A 25,036-nucleotide genomic window follows, 5' to 3' on the forward strand; every position below is an offset into this window, starting at 1 on the left:
CATTCTCAGCCTTGAGCACTTGCAGGTCTGTTACCTGTCTGCCTGGAGTGCTTTGGCCCAGACCTTTGTGCAGCTGGTCCTTACTTGTCATTTAGGTCTCACCTCAAAAATGTTGCCTCCTCAGAGATGCCTTTCCTGAGCACAGAGTTTTAATATTCAATATTTTGTACTATAAATAACAAATACTGTATTTAAACTTCTTTCTAACACTTATTATCAATATCTGATTTTTTATTTTGCTAATGTATTGGATTTCTTGGTTATTATTTATCTTTCACCAGAAGGAACACTCTGTGAGTCTTTCCTATAGATTCCTGAATCCTAGGACCAAAAGAGTACCCGGTGCATATAGAGAGGCACTTGACAAATACTTTTTGTATGAGTGTGTAACAGGCAGCACTGTGTGTCAGGACTGCCTGCTGCCTGCGGTGGTAGTAAGTTGCTTGTCAAACAAGCAGAAGTCAAATGAACAGTTACCAAGAGTGCTGGATAAAAGACTCCAGAAGGCTCGGCCAGATCCTCTGAGTTCCCCTTTAGCACTGGTTTGTTATGAACCAGAGATTGGGATTGTTTCTGTATGCAAAAAATGCCTTTGCTTTCCTCTCTGAAAGTTCAACTCTGATGCAGCCCAGTAGTTACTATTGCAGCAATTTTTGTCCCATATGCAAGATTAAAATAGACAAATGTTAGATGTTCCCCTTTTTAAATTACCACAAAACTATGAAACTGTATTTACTCTCATCTAAATTTTGTAAAATTGTCTTTACCACCCACATCAATAATTGTAGCTGGGGATACTTTACAAGTGAATTTTCATTTGCTTTCCACCATTCCCAATGCTGTCACATTATTTTAGGATCTGTCGATTGACTCATTTACTTAATACCAATTAGCTTTCTGCCCTATTCCTTCAGTTCCCTCCCCAGGCTTCCTTCTTCACTAATGTCAGATTTTTCCTGTTACAAATGAAGAACTTTCTACTTCTCCTAGTTTCCTGTGGCTACTGCAACAAGTTGCTGTAAACACGGTGGCTAGAAACCAGAAGTCCTTAATCAGTTTCACTGGTTTGAATTCAAGGTGTTGCCAGCCTCATACTCTTTTGAAATTTTATGGGCGCATATGTTCTGTCTTTCAACTTCTAATGCTTGTTGGCATTCCTTAACTTGTGGCCCCTTCACTCCAATTTTCAAGGCCAACAGCTTCAAATCTTTCTCTGTTCCATTTTCACATCACCTTCTCTGTGTGTGTGTGTGTGTGTGTGTGCGCGTCCAATCTCCCTCTGCTTCCTTTTTATAAGAATTCATGTAATCACATGGAGGGCCCACCTGGATAATCTGGAATAATTTCTCATCTCATTAGCTTTACAAGTCTTATGAAATAAGTTAGCCATATATAGGAGTGGATGATGATGATGAATAATAGAGTCGTTCATCTGGAAGCCTTCAAGATTATGGGATTCTGTTTGTTATCTTAAGGGGCCTAAATTTCTATCCTTCAAGCACCTTGTTAATCAAGAATAGAAACTTCCTTTTATATTTTGACCAAAATCTATAAGAAACCCCAATATGAAAAACAATTTAAGGACATTTTACTTATTCATAGTCATTTTTCAGGTCTCAATATTTTTCCCCAGTTTTTTTTTTGTTTTTTGTTTTTTGTTTTTTTTTTTTTTTTTTTGAGGGAAACCTGCCACATCTTATGGGTTATGCATCTATGATATAATCCCATAACTTATAATTCTTCTTCTATCATAATTCTCATCACCTTTTATTATAATTAATTGTTTAATGAGTCTTTCCTGGAGTCCTGAAGTGTACGAATCATGAAGGCTTTCTTTATTGCTTTATATCTGAGATCCAGTGCAGTATCTGATGCACAATAGGTTTTTAACCAATGTTTGTAGCATGGTTTAATATGGAAGTCAGACAAAAAGAACTCAGAACTCACATTAAATTCCACAAATACCAATACTCTGACATCCTGCACTGTAATGTTTTAAAATTTAACTTGCTCCTCATCTGATAAGATATACTTGCGCTTCGCATAGTCATAATTAAGCGTGGCACATCTGATGTACTGGTTTGTGGAAGTTTGTTTGTTTTGTTTTGCTTTTAGCAAACATACATAGGATCAAATTTAAAAATAGATCAGGGAAGAACTACATCCTTTTTAATCAAAAACATATTCCCAAAGATTCAGTTTTGTGTCAAGTCATGGAACGAGAAGCTATATTATGATAGCTTTATCCAAATGATTTTGGTTGGCAGCAAATTTCAATGTATTAATGATCTTCAATATGTTGAATATTTGATTTGACAGACATATTTAAGTGGCTATGTTGTTTTTAATTAAAAGTTTTAACTGACAAAATATGTTTTAAGTTAGTCATTTTCAGTCTTCCTGACTCACTTTTGTGGAACCATAAGGTGTCATAGAACTGTTTGGAAACCACAGCTATAGATAACCCAGAGCAAGTAAAGAATGCTGGCTGTGAAAATATACATGTTATTAACAGAAAAAAGAAAGCATGGGTAAATTATTTCATAAACAGATGTATAGAAAAAAATATTTTTAACTCTGAGTAAAAGTTCATATACAATTAAATATATATATTTATATAATCATATATATATGATTACATAAAAATAAGAAACAGCTGGAGGTCATTATCTTCAGCAAATTAATGCAGGAACAGGAAACTACTGCATGTTCTTTCTTATAAGCAAGAGCTAAACATTGAGTACACATGGACACAAAGAAGGAAACAGACATGAGGGCCTCCTTGTGGAGGGAAGGTAGGAGGAGGGTGAGAGCTAAAAAACTATATACCTAGTACTATGCTCACCACCTAAGTGGTGAAAACTTACCCAGTGACACAAAATCTACCCATGTAGTAAACCTGCACATATACTCCCAAACCTAAAATAAAAGTTGAAAAAAGAAAAGAAAAGAAAAGAAAATTATACCATGCTCACTTCCTGGGTGATGGGATGAATTGTACCCCAAACCTCTGTGTCACACAATACACCCATGTTACAAACCTGTGCAAATACCCCATGAATTGAAAATAAAAGTTGAAATTTTAAAAAAGAAACAAAATTTTAATATGAAAAATTAAAAACAAATATAACCAATTAGGAATAAATATTCCCAATACACATTGAAGAGAAAAAAATTAATATTCCCAATTTATAAAGGACTTTTAAATATTTTTAAAAAGAGCAAAAATCCTATAGAAAAATTAGCAAAAAGTCTTTAACAGATAATTCCCAAAAAGAGAAATAAAAGTGATCTTTAAACTTTCTAAAAGTTGTTCAGCTTTACTCTTTCTGCATGACAAGAGAAATGCAAATTAATACTACAGCAAGGAACTATTTATTATGTTGTAGATTGCCAAAAATTGAAAAACTTTGTAATACAGTCCATTGCTTAGGTTGTGGGAAAATAGGCACTTTCATACTTTGCTGGTGAGAATATAGAATAGTATAACCCCCATAAAGGTTGTACATATACATATGTATTTACCTTTTGACCCAAAACACTCGTTTGTAGGGATTTACACTAAAAATACACCACCACAAATGTGAAATCACATATGCACAAATTTATTTATTACATCATTTATATTTGCAAAATATTGGAGGCTGTCAAAATATTTAATCATAGGGTATTGGTTAAATAAACTATGGTATGTATACACAATTGAGTACTAAGTAGTTATTCAAAAGAATGAGAAATATGTCTGTACTAATATGATTTCCAAGAGATAAGTGAAAAAAAGTACAAAAAAGCATATATAACGTGCTACATATAGCATAAGAAAGAAGCAAAAATAAGAAAACATAAATATATCTGACTGTGTATGCAAAAAGTAACACACGAATGATAAGCCAGAAAACAATGGGAATTGCTTATTTTTAAGGGATGAGGTAGGCAGAAAATGGGATGAAAGAGATAAGGAGGAAATAATAATTTTTGTGTCCCTTTTTGTATAGTTTTGACCTTCGAAAATATATTAATGTTCTAGATATTCAAAACTAAAATTGGTAAGATTTAGAAGGAAATAACATAAAACGGAATTGAAAGGAAACACAGTAAGAAGAAAAAGAAGGTTTAATGCAAGGTAACATTTTCATAGTATTTGACTATATACCCTCAGTTATGGGCAGTGTGAGTATGAGGAAGAAACGTCAACAAACACCAAAGTCTTTTGAGGAAGTTTGGGATCTTGTTTAGTTTTTTGGTAGCGGTATTGTCAAAGAAAATCTGAAAGCATTTTAGGTGTGTTATAGGATCAAGTCAATGAATTAATATGCCGATAATGGGAACAAGGGTTTTTACTGTGATAGACATATAATACAGACATAGAATGATAGGAGGCAAAAAAAAAACAAACTAACAAAACCTTTTTTGGGTGCTGGATTGGAATTTGAGGAATCTGTGTGAATTCATGATTTCTAAAATATGTATTTGTATGTATGCCTGTTTCTGTGCATTGTACATTTGTGAATGCATTTGTATGTATGTATGTATAATTGGATGTATTTATATACATACACCTGCATATGTTTTCTAGCTCCGTTTGCTGACAGGGCCAAGATCCAAAGATACCCTGACAGTAATGAGTAAACCTCACTCCCAAATCTTGGTACTTAACACTATTTCATACTATCATGAAGCAGAGACCTGAGAGAAGAGGCTGACTTCAGGACTAGGCAGGGTAGGTACAAGATGAGCCTGGAATATCTTCTTATGCTAGAAAGTTAGGAAATACTTCAAAAAGTAATAGAAGTATGTCATAAGAACATAGAATTTAGATTGATAGGACTTCCACTGCCCAAACCTGGGACAACTTGAACACCAAAATATTTAAGTACAATATAGAATTATAAACCATTGAAAAAATAGGAATTTATTTGGCCATCCTAAATAATACATAAATTAACACATCAATCAATGAAAGAGAGGAGAAGGATTATAATAAAATGCTAAGTGCCCACTGGTTAAGGTGGAAGGAGTATATAAGTTAGAAAATTAATTTTTTGCATTGTCATAGTAAAAACTATATTAGTAAAGAATCATCAATGGATGCTAATCCAGGAAGAAATTTTGCACGGTCTAGCTCTTTCTACGCACACACATAGTACACACATACACCCCTATACACATATGTGTGGACATGTGTGCATGTATTCATAACCATCCACACATACATTTATATGTATACACAGCACTTTCCTGATATTTTATATAGACTGTCAATGTGGTATCATGTGTCTTGCAAATCGTTTTGACTTTTAAATCAACACAAGCTGGGCTAGATTTCACTATCCAATCCCTCTATTTACAAGCTCCTTATTCTTGAGCAAATTACCTAACCTTTCTCTTTCTTGGTTTCCTCATTTGTTAAGTGAACAGAATAGTCCTTACCTCGTGTAGTAAGGTTAAAATGTAGTGAATGTTAAAATGAACACTTACAAACACATAAAGCTCTAGAAAGGCCTAGCACAGGTAGATGCTGTTCGAGTGGCTGCTATGATTGCATTTCTATTATTGTGAAGATGTTATTATAATGATGTTCCTTTGGGCCTGGTAACCTAGACCACTTTCTCTTTGGCCTAGATCAGTTTCTCTGAGGTCCTCTCTACGTTGTCTAATGGTCACTCACTCTCATTCTTCATCTATAGCCCCCAGAAAGCATTTGAGCCAGGATCATCACAGTTTCAATAGCTACCCCTAAAGTTGTTAAGGGCTGGAATTTAAAGAAGCTGGACCTAGTCATATTTTGGGGTAGTGAGACCCTCAGAGTAAATGCATCTGAAAAGAAAAAAACAAACAAAAAAAGGAATGTTTAGTTTGTGTACAAAGAGGTAGAACATAATATTAAATTTCCTCAGTCTTGTTTGTAATGACTCAGAAGCAACCCTTCCCCACACACTCAGCGCCAAATAAATCAATTCCTCAACTCCGACTTGCTCTTGACAGTGCCTTTAATCTGTGAACTACGCAATGGAAAGAAATCTTGTGTGCACTCCTCTCCCTCCATCTGCTTGTGGCTGTCAGGCAAGCAGTCAGAAGCACTCAGTAACAGAAGCTAATTGGAAGGAACTGGTGTCTTCAGCTCCTTTGGTAATTATCGTAGCCACTCGCCTGGCATGGAAGAGAGCCTCTGGCCTCCACACTGTTTGATAAAGAGAGTCTTCCCCTTCCTCCTATAGTCACAGAAGCAAAACAAAGCCAAACAAAACTAAGCACTTTCTGTTTGTTTGATAAACCACAGAATTACTTTAAGGTTGAATAGACTAAGCTTTAAGTTCAATTCAATTCAAATACATTTGAAAGCCTTTAAAGGTGTGTCTAATTCACTTCTATGTCCCTGGTGCTCAGCGGAGTCCCTGTCTCAAAATAAGCACTCAGTACAGCATTTCCAAATGTTGGAAATGTTCATTACTAAAACTATTATTGTCAATACCCATCGAGTTCCTACTATGTATGTGACTTTGAAGTGGGCATTTATAAGTGAAAAAGTTTAATTCTTGACGTGCACAAACTTGGTTTGAAAACTTAGCTCTCAAATTCCCAGCAATGACATTGCAGGCAAACCACTTCATCTCACTGAACGACAACTCCTGCCAATGCTGTAGGAATTATATATCACTCACGAGGTCGTGTACATTAAGTGAGTTAAGACTATTAAAATGCCTAGAATGCTGGCTGGTATATGCTAAGTGCTTAATAAATGATTGTTTTCCTCCCTTGCTTCTTAATGTATCATAGCACCGTGTGAACCACTTGTCGCATTCATGACTAGCGTCTTGTTTCAGATTTTTGACTTGAACATTATTAATTTAGGACAGGACACCAAGTGCTAGTTTCTCTCCCATTGCTGTGTATCACTTCCAATTCCAGCATCTCTTCCATGTTTCATTTTCTAGAAAGGACATCCTTTAAATAGGAATTCAAAAATTCAAACAAGATTTTTATTGTGTCATACTTATGTGCAAATACTGTGGCATGCCTTAGAGATATAGAAATGAGCATATCATGATTCCTTCCCTCAGGGAATTTGTCATCTTGTCAGGGAGACAGGAGCATACATATCCAACTCAAATACAGCATGAGTTTTAGATGGGAGATATTCTTAAAATCAAAGTGCTATAAAGTGCAGAGGATGGAGCTGCCAACTTCTTGTGTTAAGGAGCAGGAGAGTTGCATGAAGGAAGGATTCATACAGAAAATGGGCTTTGAAGCATGAGCTGATATTTTCTAGGCGAGAGACAGGCAAATGATAATTCTAAGAAAGGCAACAGCATGTGCAAAACTATCATAAAACAATGCATGTGATAGGAAATGAAAGTATGTATTTGCCGCCACATTGTTACATGCTACACCATACAGCAAAAAAGCATCATTAATGAGCTATGTAAGAGTCAGATATGTTTAGCAAGAGAACTGGGAATGGTGTGGAAAAAATATTGATAATAGTTTACACTCTTTCTGAGGATAGAGTAGGGGCATAGCTGCCCCCACTGGGGTGAGGCTTCAGAAGTTGGAGCTTTAGCAGGCTCAGTGGTCATCTGCAGAGGATAAAAACCTTGAGGCTTACAACCAGCCTGTATCTAGGAGTACAGAAGGGCCAACCTGAATTCTATCAACTTTTCAGAAGGCAGATGCCCGGGATGGGATTTTATGAATCACCAGTCATGCTAGGTCAGGAATGAGAAAGGCTGAAAACAGATGGGAGACTGAGTAGGAACCTGGAATAACTGTGCAGATGACAAGGCCCTTCCTTAGGCCCGCCCTCAGAGGTAGTAGAGGAGGAGGAGGAGGAAACATTTGAATGCAGATTTAGGAAGCCAGTGGACATTGAATATAGAAAGTGAGTGAAGCAGATAATTTGTGTACTTTAGTGACAGATGGCATGATAATGTGAAATGAAAAGGAACTAAGGAACTTTTATTTGAGTTTCTTAACTAAGCCCTAATTTGTTCAATAAATACAAGGTTTTGTTTTTAAACAAATGATTAGAATTGTCAGTAGAAATATAAACTGCAAGATAATTCATAAAGCTATATTTTCTATTCTGTATACTTCAGTCCTTTATAAAAATGCATTTGGAACTTGCAACTAATAATTTGATAAATTCATAAAGTTAATCATAATCAATAACAATTTTTGTCTGTCACATGATAAGAGATGACAGCTGCCTTCTCAATCACATTTGCACTGAAGTGGAAAAACACTGAAAAAGTCACAAAAACATAATTTATAATGCTAATCAAACTCCCTTAAATTCTTATGAAACTTACTTTGTGTTACTTTCTCAAAAATGTTCATAAACTTAAATAGTAGTGATTATGGAATCTCCATTGTAATTTTAGTTGTTGCCAAGCTACACAAATTGACCATAATATTTCCTTCACATAACCTTATGAACGAGTCAATATTTAGCTAAATAGAGCTAAATGAACAAAGTATTGAACCTGGGACTACATGGTAGTGAAAGAAAAATTCATTGCCAGGCAGGAGCTGCATATGTAATAGACTTTAAGCTTTAAAGATCCAAATCTATGTATATACTTGTTATTCTGTAAATTGTTTCCAAAATGTTTTATTAAACTAATCAACAAACATCTATTGAATGCTTGCTGCTTACAGAGGTTTTTGATAACCTAAAATACATAGTCCTGCAGTAGGCATTTCACCTGGAGTACAAAGCCATCTGTTTACAGCACTTAGGCCATTTATATACTGCATGAAGAAGCTTCTTTATCACAAAAGATACAAAAATAGCAAGGATACCTATATTATTTTTATTCCCATTTGGTAGATGAGACAAAAATGAGTCTCTGAGAGGTCGAGTGATTTAATTGACCATAGTTACCCAGGATTTAAACTTAGCTCAAATTTTGAGCTCTATATTCTTTGCATAAGACCTGCTACAGAAGCTTTAAGTAGCATCAGGGGCAAGGCCATTGTGCATATTTTGTTTTCTGTTCATATTGGAACTGTCTATGATTCCTTTATGATCACAGCAGTCACAGACAGAAAAAGATGTATGCAAGGAAATTCAGTTTTACCGAATGTGTAATTTTTAACAATTTACTTAACCTCTCTGAGCTTTAGTTTTCTCTTTCATGAAATGGGGATAACAATGAAATATCAGGGTGAAGACTAAATGAGACTAATTTAGATAAAAGGTTACATGGATGGCTAGATGGATAAATAGGTAGAAATAGGTAGGAAGAGAAATAGAGAGAGAGAGAGATCTGAGACTACCACAAAGCAAGCAAGTCTAAGTCTTAGGAAGAATATAAGATACTTATTTAATAAAATTAATATGTATTAAGTACTTTTTGTGTGCAGGAACTATTCCCAGTGCTTTATTTATATTATCTTACATTAATATCTATAACTATGAGAAACCTATCCTACTATCTCTGTTTTACTGGGGATATAACTGTGATTTAGATGAGACAGATATGTTGCCAAAGTTTTCACAACTATCAATGAATGAAGACAAGATTTAAATACTTGTCTTTTTGATGTAAAAACCCACACTTTATATTTTCCTATAGTTTAAAATTTACTTTTATTTGTTAAGGGGAATGTATGTAACTCTGTAATTAATGTATGGGGAAAGCACACATAGACTTAAAGCATATAACTAAATATCATAATGTCAGATGCCTAGAAGTAGTTACAAATTCTACATTGTTAGAAATGTTTATTCCCTGCTGCCATAAAGAAATAGCACTTGAACATAAATTTAATTTCCTTGGAAAGGCCATTTTTTTACTTTCTGTAGAAGGGGTACACTCGCCAGCAGTTTTGCCACGAGAGTACACCGAACGAAGGAGAGAAGGTCATTTATAACCTGATGCATCCACCCTACTGCTGTGTCCGGTTTCCACTGACTAGAATGGGACCTCACATCCTGTATTTGTCCTGATTGGCTGGCAACTTAGAACTTTTTAAAAGAGGCAAAGGCAGAGGAGAACAAAGGAAGGAGGAAGTAAATTGTGGAATGCTGAGAAAGGTAAAAACACCTTCAAATAAAGAAGAGGAACAGGCCATGGCCTAATGCTTGCTTGGACCAGCATAAGCATGCCAGGGCAAATATTTAGACTAAATTGTGGGAGCTAAGAACATAAAGTACATTGATTTCTTTATTATGGCTAGTAGATATTTAAGAATGTTAGCACAGGTCTTTGAGTAAATTTTGCTTCTGAGAGACGTTACTATTTATTCCTAATTAGATGAGGAGGAAAATCTTTGAAGAGGATCCTCTACTTTACTTTTGACATACATTCTAACAAATAGTGTTATAATTAATCAAATCTCATAAAATAAAACGCCAAGAGGTATGTTTTGCCTCTTTTCATAATTCTTTTGACTGGTTATTATGGAACGCAATTGCTGTAGTTTCAGTACAGAAACAAATTGAAATGAAAACGGATAAATATGGAAAGTTCTCTAGCCTAAATAAGCTTTAGGTCAAGTTTAAGCATTTGCAGTATATTTGATGTCTCTATTCCAAAAATGTTGGGAGCATCATAAGGTTAATGAAACTCCTAAGTTTTGTAAGTCAACTTAGTCTCTGTCTTTTCTTGAACTACAGAGACCATAACTTTAGTGCCAACACATTATAAATCAGGGCTATTGGGAAAGTGATGCCCATCAATTTTGTAATGTTAAAGGATTGTTTTGGTTCATTTCAGCTGCTATAACAAATTACTGTAGACAGGGCTGAAACAACAGACCTTTATTCTCATAGTTCTAGAGACTGTGAAGTCCAAGACATTATGCTGGGAGATCTGGTAGCTGGTGAAGGCTAATTTCCTGGTTTATAGATAGCTGTCTTCTTTTTGTAGTCTCACATGGCAGGGAGTAGAGAGAAAGAGAAAGCACGCTCTTGTGTTTCTCCTTATAAGAGCACTAATTCTATTCTTGAGGCTCCACCCTCAAGATCTAATTACCTTCAAAAGGTCCCTCCACCTAGTATCATCACGTCAGAGAATAAAATTTCAACATATGAATTTTACTTTGGCAGAGGCACAATATTTAGTCTACAACAATGGTGGAATGTAGAATGAAAATGCAGTGAAAAGAACAGTGGGCATAATCTCCCAACTTTGACCTAGTAGCTGTGTGGCTGTAGACACATTATTTTCTCTCTGTGTCTCACGTTCCATGAGATTTAAGGTCAGAAATCACCAGATTCAAATCTTGGTTCTGTTCTTTAATAGCTTTTTGACCATGGACAAGACATTTTGTTTGCTCTAAATCTCAACTATATCTTTAGTAAAACAGAATTAGTATGAACACATGCTTCATAGGGTTGTGAGAGGTAAGCTAGGATAATATATGTAAGGCATTTAAATTTGTGTATTACATATAAGTGTATAATCAATGCTAGTATTACTGAACACATTATATTTTTTCTATAACTTAATTTTTCCCACTCTGTGTCAGGTACTATTCTAATGTTGACTTTAAGATTTATATGACTGAAAGCTATGGTAAGGATTAAATTAAATAATGCATATAGACTAACAAGAACATGGCATTTAGGAGATAATCAATAAATTTTAAATTGTGAGACTCAGTGATATATAAGTAAGACAAACACCTGAATAGGCATAATTTGGTTTAACAATGAAGAGTGAAGAAATACTTTATTTAGTCTTTCATTCATTAATTTCTTTTTTCTATTCAACAGTCTTTATATTGTTGACCCAAGTCTGTGCCTGGCAGAGATCCTAGGCACCAATTGGGAAACAAAAGTTTATGAGACTGGGTTTCTGCCTTGTAGGTTGAGAGTCCTTACTCTGAGATCCAGGCATCTGTGGGTGAGTTTCAGAGAGTCCATAAATTATATAAAAGAATAATAAGTATTTTTATGTTTCCTGGGGAAGCATCTGTCTACCTCTTCCTAGTCTCCCTAAGTGATTGCAACATAGAGAAAAGATGTATGTAACCTGCTCCTAATTAAAGCTTCAGCAGCACTACTGTTCCTTGGCTGCCTGGGCTTTGGACATACCTGGATTCAAACCCCAAATGCCTTCCCTGGTTGCTCTAAAACTTAACTTGAACCTCGGTTTCCACATGTGTAAAACTGAAGTAGTAATCCCTACCTCTCTGACTTGTCTCAATAATGTATGTCGAAGACGTTCTCACAATGGTTGGTACTTAGTAGCCATTTAAAAGTAGTGGTTTTTCCCCCATTCAGGGTTCCTCCCACAGTGATGACTGTCTCAGAGACCAGCAAGATGCTAGTCTCATCATCAAAGAAGCTAAATCACAGCTTATCGATTGATTAAATCACATTAGAATCCTGTGCTTTCAGACACCAGTCACAGATAGGAGTGATATAAGGAGTTGAAACATGAACACATTAGTGGTAATCAAATCCAAAAACCTTGGTTCGTGTGCCTAGTCTCTATATCATAATTTATATGTATCAATTCATATGTCTCACATTGTACCTGCCACTAATCTAATCCCAGTCATAATTTAATTGGTGACATTGTGATTCAGATCCCAGGCATTACAGAAACCAGTATGAGATGGATATGTGACACAAGGGCATGTTTGCCCCTCAGATGTTTTTAAAAAATAGAAGAGACTGAGGAGCTTAGAGTTAAACAGCAACACAGACTAATAGCACCTCATGAGGCACACCTTGCTGAGTGCCTCAGAAAGGTATACAAATCTTGAGAAGCAAAAAACAAAATTGTAGTGGTAGAAGGGTGTTTTATAGAATAATTAAATAAGTAACTGTGAAAAAATAATCACCTAGAAAAATATTGCATCTTACATTATAATATGGTAAAATGCATGTCATAATCTTGCTAATAGCATTGCAGATCATTCTAATCGTGGTCCACATCTTATCTCCTTTTAATGAAAAGTTGTGACAGCCTCCAGCACTCATACCACAGAGCAACTGTCATAAAAGCCTACAGATTAGCTCACTTGTGAATCCAGTGTGATCAGTGAAGGGCTGAACTGCATATCTGAGTTCTCTAGATGACAAAAATTTGGAATCTCAAGACCCAGACCTGAGAGAGATATTCCAAGAGTATATTAAATGGAAGGTTGTTTTCATATTTTGTATCTTTCTTTTCTTTATAAACAAAATATGTTAAAGAATTTGGCATTTTCCAGTTTTTCAGAGAACGTTAGTGATCATATATTTTCATGACATAGTGATATTTCTTTTTTTTTTTTTTTTTTTTTTTTTGAGGCGGAGTCTCGCTCTGTCGCCCAGGCTGGAGTGCAGTGGCCAGATCTCAGCTCACTGCAAGCTCCGCCTCCTGGGTTTACGCCATTCTCCTGCCTCAGCCTCCCGAGTAGCTGGGACTACAGGCGCCCGCCACCTCGCCCGGCTAGTTTTTTGTATTTTTAGTAGAGACGGGGTTTCACCGTGTTAGCCAGGATGGTCTTGATCTCCTGACCTCGTGATCCACCCGTCTCGGCCTCCCAAAGTGCTGGGATTACAGGCTTGAGCCACTGCGCCCGGCCGACATAGTGATATTTCTACTCATCACTGGATAAAGTCCAAATTCTTTACCACTATACATATACATATGTTTATATATATATTTATATTTATGCCTATATTAGGGACTAATAAATATGTGGAGACAGAAAGATGAATAAGCATGTCATAGACTAGGCCTTCAGGGAGCTTCTCCATTGGAAGCAGTCAGTCAAATAATTATAATGGAGGTGGTGATGGGAATGGTAAACCTTGTGATAGGAACATCAGTGATAACATGAGATCATGTAACAGGGACACCAAACCTAGATTCAGAGAGTCGGGAAATATTTCTTGAGAGAAGTGACACCTGGACTGACCTTAAGGATGAGTAAAAGTCCACCAGCTGAACACAGCAGTGGGATCGAAGGAAAAGACTATTCCAAACAGATGGACTGAAGGACCAGAGACAGTGAGGCATGGGATGCATTCTAGAAAGTGGAAGAAATTCAGTATGAGTACAGTAAACATTAGCAAGTGAACAAAACATTACAAAGAAATAAAGATAAAGAAAGAAACAGATTCCAGAGTAACTTTGCATGAGAAAATACACAAAATTGTGAATACGGCTGCTCTGGGAAAACTTTTCAAACCTTTATGATGATAAATGATCACTACTTCCTTTATCCCCATGGGTCTGAACCCTTGACAAACCTGGATGGAAGCACCTAGAGAAAAACAATTACAATCTGATGTCTGCATGTTAGATACCAGATGGTCTTTGGGTCCTCACAAACCATCAAAGTAAATACAATCTTCAAAAGTCTTTGGGTAAAAAGGCTGAAAGAGAGACAATCATTATCACCATAAAACCTCCATCGCAGCGACAAATAGACAAAATCAACAAATAGACAAAATAAGCATATAATATAGTGTTCCTATTCAATAAAATACTAAGAAAATTAATGTTTGGTGCCAATTCAAGGCAAATGGCCTAAAATGGGCCCACAGAATAGCAGCTATGTAAAATTACTCTGACTCACATTAAAGCAAGGAGGTTCCCACACAGAATATCAAGAAATCACTGTAACTCGATCCAGTAAGTCCTAGACTTTTACCTGCTATGTATATAATATATATACTTATTTCTGTTTTACTATCCACTATTCTAATGCACATCGCAGAATAGATCATATCCTACCTCTCCGACACTATGCAGATTACAAATTACTTGGACTTAAATTTGAGAATTTAAACTACTGTTCTTTTGTCATTTTTGCTATTCTGATAATAGAAGCACTTCTCTATTTTATTAACTTTATTGTAATGTTAATTAAATAAATGGATAAAGGAAAGGTGTGTCATATTACAACCTAGTGTCATGCTGTGCTTTATTGATTAACAACAGAAACTTAAAAAGTAAGAACAATGGCAAATAGAAAGCATCTGAGCAAAACTAACAATTAACTCCTTTCCTTTAGTCTTTTTCTTTTTAAATGTTTTTCTAGAGCAAATTTAATAACAGGAAATAAGTCTGATCAAAATAAAACTCTATAATTTACCCATTTGTTTACTAAGAGATCTTCATTTTTCTCATAACTGCAATTGTTTTGTCTGTTTTAAGTGGTACCGAAAGATAATAACTTAACTCATGTCTCAGGTTTCAAAATAATTTGCCTTCTCTAGTATTGTAAGGTTTAGAAGCATGCTTTCCTATCCAAGTTGTGCTTACACATTAAAATTTAATGACAGAATTATTGCTTATGATCCTTCACATTTCACTCTAACCATTACAGACTATGATGCATACCTATATTTAGAAAGCTTTGTAATATAATTCAGTTACAGGAACTAAGCACAGATTGCATTTCCCCCTGACCATTAATTCTATCTCAAGCCTTGGACAGAGACTTTTTAATTTTATATTTGTTCTTCAACAGTGTGTATAAAAAATGCACTAAAAGCTGCTGCTTTTTCAACAACACCATGGTCACAGTTAGTTAGCTATTTAATGCCACCAAGCACAAGTCAGGGCATGCAACGAGCATGAACTGGAATATAAAATCACTGTGATGGATTTAGATCCCTTGAGTCCCTAGTGAGTTCTGTACTGATACAGCACATGAGCGAGAAGTCTCATCAAGATGCAAGTTTAAATAGGAATCTATCCTGCCACATCCACTGATAAGATTAATTATAGATCTCTGAAACTGATGTGTTTTGTTAATTTCTGGCATCACTTTATTAGGAGTGGCTTTAAATAATTCTCTTTTCCAGAGTGACACTTTTCTATATATTTTCAGTTTTAATAACTTACTGAGTCACCCATAAAAGCTTCCATTACTTATTTGCCATTAGTCGTTGCATCTGTCCTTTGAAATTGGGACAGTCTTTTTGCAATAGTGCCAAAATGCTGGAAGAAGGAAAGGGCTCTCTCTATGAGACTATTCAGCTCTTTTCTATCAGTCATATATCCTCAAATGAGAGAAAAGGGCAATAAATACAGCACAAAGACACTTTGTCTTGTGAATAACATTATCTACGTTTTATAGAAGACCCAAATGATCTTTTTTTAAAGCTGAAATTTTGGCTTTAGTAGTGGCAACACACTACACTATTTGTATATAAATTTATGTTATATCCCAAAAGAGTTTAAAGCACAAGTTTGTAGTAGGACAGACATAAAATTGAATCTGTATCAGTGTTTACCAATCGGGTAAAGTTATTTAATTTCTTTGATCTTTAGTTTTATAGTTTATAAAATAAAAAAGATAGTACCAAATTTTGTGTTTATCATCATGACTAAATAATATGATACACAGAAAGTAATTATTACAATTCTTGGCCCATCACAGTCACTAAATACCAGCTTAAACATAAAAGTGCTATTTCATAAAATATATTCCTAAGATTTCTGTTGACATAGTCCTCTTAAATGCGAATCCAAGAAGTGAATGTTATAAAAATCTTCAGAGTAGATCTTACTGAACACTCAAATCTCTTTATTTCATTATGATCCTTATGATGGATGCTTGGAGTTATATTTTATTGATACAGTGTTCAATATTGTTAACTGAAAAACTGCTAAGCTCAATTAGGTTTTATTTTTTTCTCCCATCTTCTCTAATGTCTACAACAGTACTATTAGCTGTGGGCTATAGTAGGATGGAGCTGGATTTTCTGGACCATCTTCATTTGCTCTCTCTCTCCACATCTGAGCTCATATCCCCCCATCATATGTACCAAGCTCCTTACTATCATCAAGGCTCCACCACAAAAAAAGCCTTCCTTCTGGGCACTGTCTTTTCATAATTCCATTTTTCTTTTTGTTATGATATTGATCAATATCCTATTGACGATGATGTAGAGAAAGATACTTTCCATTATCTGCTCTGGATTTGGGGATGGACTGTCTAGCTGTATCTCAGTGTAGAGGAAGACCAAGTCGAGGCACTAGGTTCCTCTTGAAAGGCAGATCACAGGGTCACTCTGGAGCAGAGGTGAAAGAGGTATCCAGAGTAGAATCAGGTTGACAAAAAGAATCTGGGGCTGAGGTTAAGTTGGGTAGAAATCAATAAAAAAATAAGGTGGTCCAAAAGAAGTAAGGAACAATGTTAGGGAGTGGATCAGACTCCCTAGTGGATCAGAATCGAGTAATTAAATGGTGAGTATTATAATTAGAAAGTGTTTTTTCTTTTTTTTTTTTCTTTAATGTATTATATTTCTTTAGGCTAGGAATGGACTCTAAAAGAATCAGCCTGGACAAAAAGCAACATGGTTATTGTCTTCATCAAAATTGTTATGATTATCATCATCATTATCATTATCACCATATTTTCAGAAAACAAAAGAAAATAGATTAGTGTTGCATTGAAATGGTTCAAACAATAGATTAAAATAAAACTTGCTTATTATTGTGCAGTCTTTATTCATCAGGTGATTTATTGATTTTTTTTAGATATAATTTGCATAATATACAATTTTACATAAAATAAAATTTACCATATTAAGGGCTTCACTTCAGTGGTGTGTATCCTCTCCCTCTACATATACCTAAACAATCTGATTGTTTTCTTATTATTTGACCATGTGTTGAAAACTTTTGATAGTTTCAATCCAAATCTGACTCCTCGTTAATCAAGATTTTACTTAGCGTGTTAGTTTCTTATTGTTGCTCTAACAATTTAGCATAAATTTAGAGTCTTTCTTTAGGGGAGAATTTTGTTTCCTGGCCTTTTTCAGTTTTGCAGGTCCCTGCATCCTTTGCTTATATGGTCCCTTCTATCATCTCAAATCCAGCAGCATAGCATCTTTAAATCTCTCTGTGACGGTCCCTCTTACCTCCATCTCTTACTTACACGAATCTTTCTGGTTATATTTGGGCCTACCCAGATAATTCAGAATAATGTCTCTATCTCAAGATCCTTAATTTAATCACATCTGCACAGTCCCTTTTACCATACATGGGAACATTCACAGGTTCTAGGGATCGGAACGTGCACATCTTGGAGGTGGGGAGTGGTTATTCAGCCTACTACACTGAGATTAATATTTATATTTTATATTGCATAAATAATATTATTGTGGTATTTAAGTTCTTCAAGATCTTTAATCTACATGAAATTTTTTGAATACCTCTCTGAATTTCATAGCATATGAAATTTAAATAGCTCTTCTTAAAATCTGTGTTAATTACCTAGGGAGTTTATATTCTTCCAAGCTGTGTAAATTCCATCTGAAATGCATTCTTTTTTCCAATATATACAAAAGTATGTCTATATCACATTATACATGAATTTTGTCTATGTTACTGAAAATTTGGAAGTCTTTGGGGATGGCCATCTATTTCATTGATTCCTTCTTTCCTCTTCTTCCTCCTCTGTTCTCCTCCCTTCATCTTGTCCCTTCTACCTTTCAGAATACCTGGGATCTCCAAATTCTTCTTTTCCTCTTAGAGAAAGCAGTATATCTTTAAAAAACACCAATTAAAGACTTGAAAAACTACATCAAATTGCATTAAAACAAGGGACCTCTATTTAAGAAGTTTCTGTGTGTATTTGAAACTGCTGTGGCTATAGCTGGCAAAATAATGTTTTCCTCCAATTATAAATACAATGCCATAATTTATTTTAAATAGAGATTGTAATCATAGATAATTCAAAGATGGTACTAAGCATTTATATTATTTGGGTACATATTTTATATAGATATTTGAGTAATATCTTCCTGGCATTCCTCACTTACTAATTTAGCTTGCTTTTGTTAAGTATGCCAGACACTTTCTAACTGTAAATACAATAATGAGAAATAAAACATGAAGTCTTATTTCATTGGCCTATATCATTTTTATTGATCTTCTTTACCAATTTGCCATCCATATCTTTGGTTTGCCTATAGCCTTTGGGGAATTGTCTAGTAACTACCCCTGGGGTCGTGGTCAAAGTAAATTGATATTAGTAGCAGGCTTGAGTTTGACACTACTATAAATGGTGTTCATTACCTTAATCTCAGTTGCCATGTAAATAACCATGTGGAAATAAGATATTTCTGAGGAAAAGGTGATTTCGCCAATAAACCTCATAAAGACAAACACAGAACACAGTGAGATCTCAGAAATTTTAGTTTTTTTATGTATCCACAGTGTATATGCACCTTGAAACCAAAGCTTTAAGCTTGGAGGTACTATGTCTCTCTGCTCAGCATATAAAAAGTGATACAAATTAAAATATTTTTGAATGATTACATAAATATATATATCAAATATGTGGTATCTTTCCTTCCCAAATAATTTGTAAACTAGTCATCCAGAAAAATGATGATGATATTTTTTCTATTTTAATTTACTATTCATTTATTTCACAAGTCTTTATCAGCATTAAGCTAGATTCTCTCTACTCTTTCTTTTACATCTCCATGCCCACATAAAACTGGGCTCAGTACACAGTGGATACACAGTAAATGTTGCTGATTGACTGAAAAAAAAAAATTATGATGCCATTATTATTGAAGTTTTCAGGTTTCTTTTCCTAATTTTAAAATGCCTTTTTCATTTTAGATCACCCGAAGTAACTGTCTCACCACATCAATCTATTGATTCTCACTGCATGAGTGAAGAAGAAACCACCAGATCAGGTATGGTTTCCAGTACTAGAAATTATTCACTCAAAATTAATATGTATTCTGCATTTCAGAGAGGAACACTAAAAATATTCTTACAGTTGAACTTGGGGCAATTGATTTTGGAAGTTACCAGAATTTAAAAGACTTTTTTTTTTTTTTTTCAAACACAAGACCTCTTTTGTGGAAAAGAAACTATTTATACAAGTACTTTTTGAGGCTTCTACATTGCAATTTACTCCACCTAATAATTACCCTATCAACACATATTCTGTCTAAATGTCTTCAGTCACAGTCCTTCTAACGTAATCTGGGTGTTCATTGTTCTTCTGTTTGATATGCACTGGAAGCCCACTGTGTCTTCTTATTTTAATCAGTGTTTGAATGCATTGTCAGTTGACATAAAAACAACAATGATTAGTAGAACAGATGTTTCCCTTAAATGTGAAAATGTAGGGGCTAAAACCACAAATTAACCCCAAAGCTCACAGTCTTTGCATGCATTTTTCAAGAAGTGAGATAAAAATTGTTGTCATGTGAAAATCAGGAGCTCGTCAAAGTTGTAAAGATCTGTAACCTGCAAAATAATGTCAGTTTGAAGTAGCTCAACTACCTATTCTGAAAAATGAACAAACAACTGTAGTATGTTGGTAAAATGAAATATTTACCTTTAAAGATGTTGAATTTGACAAAGAAATTGGGAGAAACATTGAAAAAAGAAACAGAATAAATGGACTTTCATGCCAGATGCATTAGTGTATAATAGAAGGATTAGAAGAGCCTATGAATGGGATTAACACTATTCATTTGTATAGTATTATTTTTATTAATATTTTATGTTTCCTGTGCTTATTGGCTGAGAATGCTATAAAAATCAGTTGTTCATGACATTTAGTTATCAGAAAGGTAAATATCTTACAATAGTTAACTAATTTCTTTCATATTGGTTATGTTTATGTTCTGTTTCTACGTTTATTCCTTAGTATTTTTCATTGAAATTTCTAATTATACCTTATGAGAAAAATTTAAAAATACAATGTATATGTCAATGATTCATAGTTAAGGAAAAAGTTGAGGCGAAGGTGATTCCCTTTTCTGCTCTCTCTCTTTTTGTCTGTAAAAACTTTATTTACATAAATTTTGTGATAATTATTTTTCTTCAACCTTCACAGATACTTGTTGAGAATAGATAATGAATAAAGCTGCAAAATAAAAATGAGCAGCCCAGACTGGGGTTAGGCTCTTAGTTAGCTAATATCCCAAGAAACTGTTTCACCTGTGAAAGCCTGTATTAAGGCAGAGCAGCTCTAAAACCCAATTTAGGATGTAAGTTACCATCACTTCAAGAGTTATAACAAGATTTTCTGAATGTAAGTCTCAATCATAGGGCTCATTGTATGATGATCCTTTATTTTTTGACTGAATTGCTTAAACAATTATTAATAACAGGGATAAGTATCTTTGAATTATAAGGAGTCATCCAGCTACTGACCTGCTCAGAGTTTGTAGAAAAACACTATCCAGTTCTCTTTAGATTATTGGGCCGTGAGTCTAATCTGCTCCATTAAAGCTTTATTCATATGCAATTAGAAGATTAAAATGAAGCATCTTTGGAGTCAACACCCATTACATAGTTATCAGTCTTCTTGGTCGAGGTGGTGGCATTACAGTGGGATATCTGTCTCATCATACTTTCCCTATTTCATATCTTACCACCTCCCCAGAACATACACAGTTGTCACTGCTTTTGACTACAGCAGTTCACTTAGCATATACTGTTGTTTGTTTTAATGTCATAAACTTAGCTAAAGACTTTCAGCCAAGCTCACATTTGAAAAATCAAATAAAGAAATAAAGTAATAGTGTTTAATAGTGCATACCATCACCTCCATGACTCTGGGCAAACCTTAAACTCTCCTTCTTCCTACTCATTGGATGAAACTTTCCTGCTGGAGAAAGCCTAGCTCCTCTCACAGGGCGATTTAATATCCTTGTTTTTTTTATTTTATTTTTTATATATCAGACAGAGAGATCTATATATTTTAATTGCTCCATTTGATAACTCTCTGATTATTTGAATCTCCTCATAGAATAAGTACGACATAAAGTTATAGACAAGTAGACTTAGGTTCAAGTCCCACCGTTGCCTTTTACTACCTGTGGCTCATGAGCAAGCTAGTTAAATTATTTGTGCTAGAGTTTATGCATTTCTGGGTTGGGAATAATAATATTACCTAAAAGAGTTTTTCTAAGGATTGAACTAAAAATACATTTTAAGTTCTTAGTATACTAGGTGACACAGAACAAGCACTCAAAAATGCTAGCTGTATTATGAAGCTGCTCAAATTATTAGAGTGAGATACACGCGCACACACACACACAGAGTTAGCATAGGCAATAAGAATGGCTTATCTGCTTTCAAATCATTGGAATTGAAAAGTTCTTAATACCAAAAGTGCACTGAATATAGCTTGAAGTTTGAAATTTGTAGTGTCTAAGGTCTTTATTGCTATTGCTTATCATTATAATCACAGAAAGCTCCATATATGGAGCTCAATATTTGAGAAAGCCATGGTAAAAGTGACCACAGATATCATCTAGCCTAAAGGTGTTTCAGACTGGATTGTGTTTATTTATTTTGATTTGGTTTGGCTTCTTCTGTAGAACTATGTTATATTAAGAGTTCTATAAGGAGAGCTGATCTGTGTGGGAATGAGATTCTTGTCTGTTCAATTCTTGTCTGTTCAATTCCCCCCTGAAGACCATCCTTCAGTTTGCTCTGATCTCCCAGTGCTTAGAAAACACAGTTTTAAGAACACTGACCTATTTCAATCCCGTAATTTTTAGGATGGAGAAACCAAAGCTAAGAATAGCGAAGTGACATGCCCAAGGCCACACCAAAAGAGGCCAAGTCTGGGTATGCTGAGTCCTATCTGTGGGATTGTTCTAACTCTTCAGTAGATTATAGTGAAAATTTAGAACAGTAAATATGACTTTGAAAAAATGTGGTTTTCTCTCCCTTTTTACCAATTATCTTTTAAAAAATCTTTTTAACTTTATTTTTTATTTATTTAAAAAGAATTTTTTATCTCCATAGGCTATTGGGGAACAGCTGGTGTTTGGTTACATGGGTAAGTTCTTTAGTGGTAATCTGTGAGGTTTTGGTACACTCATCACCCTAGCAGTATACACTGAACCCTATTTGAAGTCTCTTATCTCTCACCCCGTTCCCACCCACACTTTACTCCTGAGTCCCCAGAGTCCATTGTGTCATTCTTATGCCTTTGCATCCTCATAGCTTAGCTCCCACTTATGAGTGAGAACATAAGATGTTTGGTTTTTCATTTCTGAGGTACTTCACTTGGAATAATAGTCTACAATATCATCCAGGTCGCTGTGAATGCCATTAATTCATTCTTTTTTATGGCTGAGTAGTATTTAATTTTATACACACACACACACACACACACACACACACACACACACACATACATGTCATTCACATATATATGACAGTTTCTTTATCCACTCATGGATTGATGGATTTCTTTCACGTTTTTGCCATTATGAATTGTGCTGCTATAAACATGCATGTGCAAGTATCATTTTTGTATGATAACTTCTTTTCCTCCAGGTAGATACCCAGTAGTGGGATTGCTGAATCAAATGGTAGTTCTTTAAGGAAACTTCACACTGTTTTGCATAGTGGTTGTAGTAGTCTGCATTCCCACCAGCAGTGTAGCAGTGTTCCCTGTTGGCATCTACTATTTTTTTTTTTTTTTAATGGTCATTCTTGCAGGAGTAAGGTGGTATTGCACTGTGGTTTTGATTTGCATTTCTCTGATCATTAGTGATGTTGAGCATTTTTTCATATGTTTATGGGCCATCTGTATATCTTCTTTTGAGAATTGTGTATTCATGTCCTTTTCCCGCTTTTTGATAGGATTGTTTTCTTTTTCTTGCTGATTTGTTCGAATTCGTTGTAGATTCTGGATATTAGTCCTTTGTCAGACGTATAGATTGTGAAGATTTTCTGCCACTCTGTGAGTTGTCTGTTTGCTCTGCTGACTGCTCCTTTTGCTGTGCAAAAGCTCCTTAGTTTAATTAAGTCCTAGCTGTTTATTTTCATTCTTATTGCATTTGGTTTTGGGTTCTTGGTCATGAAATCCTTGCTTAAGCCAATGTCTAGAAGGTTTTGTTCAACATTATCTTCTAGAATTTTTATAGTTTCAGGTCTTAGATTTAAGTCCTTAATCCATTTTGAGTTGATTTTTGTATAAGGCGAGAGATGAGAATCCAGTTTCATTTTCCTACATATGGCTAGACAATTATCTCAGCACCATTTGGTGAAAAGGTTGTCGTTTCCCCACTTTATGTTTTGGTATGCTTTGTCGAAGATCAGCCTGTTTTTATACCAGTACCACACTGTTTTGGTGACCATGGCCTTATAGTATAGTTTGAAATCAGGTAGTGTGATGCCTCCAGATTTGTTCTTTTTGCTTAGTCTTGCTCTGGCTATGTGGGCTCTTTTCTTGTTCCATATAAATTTATGATTCTTTTTTTCTAATTCTGTGAAGAATGATGGTGATATTTTGATGGGACTTGCATTGAATTTGTAGATTGCTTTTGGCAGTATGGTGATTTTCACAATATTGATTCTACCCATCCATGAGCATGGGATGTGTTTCCATTTGCTTGTGTCGTCTATGATTTCTTTCAGCAGTATTTTGTAGTTTTCCTTGTAAAGGTCTTTCACCTCCTTGGTGAGGTATATTACTATGTTTTTTTGTTTTGTTTTGTTTTGTTTTGTTTAGCTATTGTAAAAGGTATTGAGTTCTTGATTTTATTCTCAGCTTGGTTGCTGTTGGTTTATAGAAGAGCTACTGATTTGTGTACATTAATTTTATATCTGGAAACTTTTCTGAATTATTTTCTCAGTTCTTTGAGCTTTCTGGAGGAGTCTCTAGGGTTTTCTAGGTAAATGATCATATCATCAGCGAACAGTGACACTTTGACTTCCTCTTTACCAATTTAGATGCCTTTTATTTCTTTCTCTTGTCTGACTGCTCTGCCTAGGACTTCCAGTACTATGTTGAAGAGGAGTGGTGAGGGTGGACATCCTTGTATTGTTCCAGTTCTAACAGGAAATCCTTTAAACTTTTCCCCCTTTAGTATTATGTTGGCTGTGGGTTTATCATAGATGACTTTTATCACATTGAGGTATGTCCCTTGTATGCTGATTTTGCTGAGAGTTATAATCACAAATGATGCTGGATTTTGCCAAATGCTTTCTCTGCATCTACTGAGATGATCATGTGATTGTTATTTTTAATTGTTTATGTGGTGTATCCCATTTATTGACTTGTATATGTTAAACCATCCCTGCATCCCTGATACGAAACCCACTTGATCATGGTGAATTCTCTTTTTGATATG

General features: G+C 34.9%; 1 long non-coding RNA gene across 2 annotated transcripts in view; it reads left to right on the plus strand.

The window, feature by feature from the left end:
- Nucleotides 1–25,036, plus strand: part of LOC110741317 — a 2,275,404-nt gene that overhangs the window by 745,847 nt on the left and 1,504,521 nt on the right. For both annotated transcript variants that reach the window (XR_002517353.2, XR_004177644.1), the window contains exon 3: nucleotides 19,539–19,615. This is a non-coding gene — a long non-coding RNA (uncharacterized LOC110741317). The remainder of the gene's footprint in view (nucleotides 1–19,538; nucleotides 19,616–25,036) is intronic.

This window comes from Papio anubis, chromosome 12 (assembly GCF_008728515.1).
Source record: "Papio anubis isolate 15944 chromosome 12, Panubis1.0, whole genome shotgun sequence".
Taxonomy (NCBI): domain Eukaryota; kingdom Metazoa; phylum Chordata; class Mammalia; order Primates; family Cercopithecidae; genus Papio; species Papio anubis.